Raw genomic sequence first — 3,974 nt, forward strand, 5'->3', positions numbered from 1 at the left:
GAGATTTCGAAGCTCGGGAAACTCGCCGGAGGTTGGGAAGGTGGGTTGCAGCGGTGAGAGGCGACAAGGGTTGAGATCGATGGCCAAATCGATCAAATGACCCTAGGGTTTCTATTTTTAAAAACGATTTCTGCCCTGTTCGATCGATCTGGAAATATATCGAACATAGATCGATCTAAAAAGGACTCAGATCGATCTAATCTTGTAAAACATATTTTTATTTTTATTATTTTATTATTATTATTATTTATTTTATTTTTAATATTTTATTTTTTTGGATTTTTGGAAAAATAAAAATAAAATAAAATGAAAATAAAAGTAAAGATTAAAATAAAAAAAATTTTGAGGTTTTTTTTGAAAATAAAATAAAATAAGAATAAAATAAAATAAAATCAAAATACAGTCAAAGTTAAAGTCAACAAAGGAATACAGATCGATCAATCCAAGATCAATCTGGAAGATGCTTCGATCGATCAAACAGGTAAAAACCTGCAGACAAGTTTGAATGATCAGACAGATAGCTGTTTTATAGAGGGTTCAAAAATTTTCGAAGTGTTGGAACTGAAGATCGATTCAAGAAGAATTTGGATCGATTTTGGAATTTTAGATCGATCACAAAAATTTCTCACAATGGGACAGAGAGGTGAAATATGCAGGTTTGATGCAGGAATGAAGTTCGATTGATCGAACCTCTTTTGAGATCGATCGAACAGACACAAGATGCCTATTTCAGAACTGAAAGTGCAAGCATTTTCAACCAAAATCCCTAATAATGTGTATAAACCCAGAATATATCTAGACGACGCAAGAAACGAAAGATAAAATAGAAATGAGGAAGAAATAGGGTTATAAACCCTACGAAGCATTGCTAGTATTTAGCGTCTCTAGCAAGACGTTGGGCTCTTTTAGCCCAGATCAAATATCTTGTTATGCATCCCTTCCTTGACGGGGTGAATGGATTTTTAAATCCCACCCAACAAATGGTTCTTTAGAGAACTTGTTGGATTTGATTAAAAAGACATTGATGGTCCATTGTCTATGTAACTCTTAGGCTTCCATGCCCTTGGAACACTTGGTTTTGAAACAACAATTCTTGAATTCAAGTTTGAAGATGAACTCTTAGAACTTCCATTTCCAAGCAAAGACTCAATTTTATCAAGTTCATTTTCAAGACACCTTTCTACAATACACACTTCTTCATGTTTGTCTATTGAATTTGGGGTTGGATTAAAGATGTTCAACTTCACCTTCATGTGGCCAAATGAGATTTTCATTATCCCCGTCCTACAATTGATGTTAGCATTTGCGGTTACCAAGAAAGGACGGCCAAGGATAACGGGAATTTGGCTCTTGGGATTCAGAACCGGTTCCGTGTCTATGACAACGAAATCAACAGGGAAGAAGAACTTATCAATCTTAATCAAAACATCCTCAATGATACCCCGGGGCTTTTTGATGGATCGGTCGGCAAGTTGTAAAACCACCGATGTCGGTTTCAAGTCTCCTAAGCCCAATTTGACATATACTGAATATGAAAGAAGGTTAACCTTTGCTCCTGAGTCTAGAAGAGCCCGATTAATGGCATGGTTACCGATTATACAGGAGGTAGTAGGTGAACCGTAATCTTTAAACTTTAGGAGAGTGTTGTGTTGCAAAATGGAGCTCACTTGCTTGGTCAAGACCACTTTCCTTGGTGCTTGGCTTTTGTTCTTCCTCTTTTGGGTGCAAAGATCTTTCAAAAATTTGGCATAAGCCGAAATTTGCTTAATTGCATCCCAAAGCGGAAGATTGATCTTTACTTGCTTAAACATTTCAATGATTTCATTGGTCTTGGTCTTTTGTTTTTCAAAAGAAATGGACCCTTTCAAGGCATTCAGAAATGGAGCTTTAGGCTCAAAAGCTTTTTCAAAATCTTTCTTTGAGAAATCTTCAACACAAGAATTTTTCAAACTGTCACAAGAATTTTTCAAATCATCTTTCAAAACTTTGTTCAAATCATTTTCCATTACTTTTTCAACAAATGGGTCATGCATATGCAATAAAGGAAGAATAGGATGTGAAACAGGACAGGTGTCAACTTTTGGTTGCACCGGTTCACTCTCTTCATTAGACATACTCACTTAGTTGTCCACAATTCTCCCACTTCTCAAGGTTGTCACCGCATTGACATGTTCGATTGTGTGACCTTCCGATGAGGAATGAATCTCCACAACATATTATTGCTTTGGTAGTGCATTCAATGACATCTTCCCTTTCTCTCTAGCATTTAAGATACAAGCTATTTGCCCTACTTGGGTTTCTAGCTTAGCAATGGATTGAGAATGGGATGGAAGCAATTGAGTATTTGCCTCTAGAGTGCCTAGAGCAGTCAACACTTTCTCCTCAAAAGTGGGACTCCTAGAATTTCCTTGGGAATATGATGATTGGTTAGGGAAATGAGAATTAGATAATTGATTTCCATGTGATGATTGAAAAGAAGATCCAAAACCTTGGGAACCTTGGCTTTGCATTGGGGGTGGAACATACTTGTTTTGAAAACCACCTTGGGGATGGTTTGAGCCTTCCCCTTGGCTTTTCCAAGAGAAGTTTGGATGGTTCCTCCAACTTGAATTGTAATGAGTACCATAGGGATTATTCCCTTGGTTGACAAATGCAGCATTGACTTCCTTATGGTTTTCACTTAGCACATGTCCATAGGGACAGTTGGAAGTAGAATGTAAAACACTTGAACAAATCATGCAAGATTCATTAGATGCACGATAATGAACATGATTAGGGGAGGAAGATACTTGATTCGCCGAAGTTTGGTTGATCAAGAATTGATTAAATCTTTGAGATAAGGATTTCATCTCGGCGGCTATATCATTGGAATTGTCAACTTGATATAAGCCGACATTCTTCCTTCCACCCAAGTTTCTACCATTTTTAGAAGATAAGGATCTATGCATTGAATTTTCATTCATACTTTCATACAATTGCCACACATCATCCTCATGCTTATCAAGGTAAGACCCACCCATAGATGCATCAACCATACCCTTGTGATTATCCGGTAAACTTTCAAAGAAATATTGAACTAGTTGCCACTTAGGTATGTCATGATGTGGACATTTCCTAAGCAAATCATTAAACCTTTCCCATGCCTTATGAAACATTTCCCCATCCGCTTGAGAAAATTCATGAATGGAAGTCCCCATGGCATTGGTCTTAGAAACCGGTTAGTACTTCTTCAAGAACTCTTGTTGCATTTCTGCCCAAGAAGTTATCGAAAAAGGACTAAGATTGTTAAACCAATATTTTGTCTTGTCTTTAAGGGTAAAAGGAAAAAGTTTGAGTCTTAACACATCTTTTGGCATGTCCGTGTATTTCACGGTGGAACACACTTCACCAAATGCTTATAAGGTTCTTCACTTGGAAGTCCATGATAGTTGGGAAGCATTTGAATGGTTTGTGGTTTAATCTCATAGTGATGTGCTCTAAATGGGGGCAATTGAATGTAAGTAGGTGCATTATATTCATTAGGCACATAATGGTCTCTTAAAGCAATGGGAGGATTCACAATTAATGGTGCTAAATGAACACCTTAATTAGCCTGAACCATGGGAGGTTGTAGAGCAAAAATTGGCCGAGGCATTCCCAATGGAACTTGGCCTTGTTGTTGTGGGTGAATGAATGGTCTACGCATGCCCAATGGTACTTGAATGTTTTCATGATGCACATTAGGGTGGAGGATGCCTTGTTGGTCTATGTGACCAAGGTCCTGCACATGGTCGTCATTTAGTTCCTCCATTGGTGAAATGGAGTGATGAGAACTACTTCTTCCCCTAGGATTACGAATAACCGATTCAAGATGCAAATTAGAAGGGACAAGAGTAGGATTTAATGACCTACGACCATGCATACACTAGCTAAACAAATAACAAGCAAATAACAATCACTTCGCCCCCACAACAAATTAATCAACCAACATTATC

At 37.6% G+C, this 3,974-nt stretch overlaps 1 pseudogene; it reads left to right on the top strand.

Moving 5' to 3' along the window:
* Window positions 1-3,093: 3,093 nt before the first annotated feature.
* On the top strand, window positions 3,094-3,191 carry LOC132283972 (small nucleolar RNA R71; annotated as a pseudogene).
* Window positions 3,192-3,974: the final 783 nt, after the last annotated feature.

This window comes from Cornus florida, unplaced genomic scaffold, assembly GCF_030987335.1.
Source record: "Cornus florida cultivar Cherokee Brave unplaced genomic scaffold, ASM3098733v1 CherokeeBrave_3.0.0_Hap2_Chr01, whole genome shotgun sequence".
NCBI classification, from domain to species: Eukaryota; Viridiplantae; Streptophyta; class Magnoliopsida; order Cornales; family Cornaceae; genus Cornus; species Cornus florida.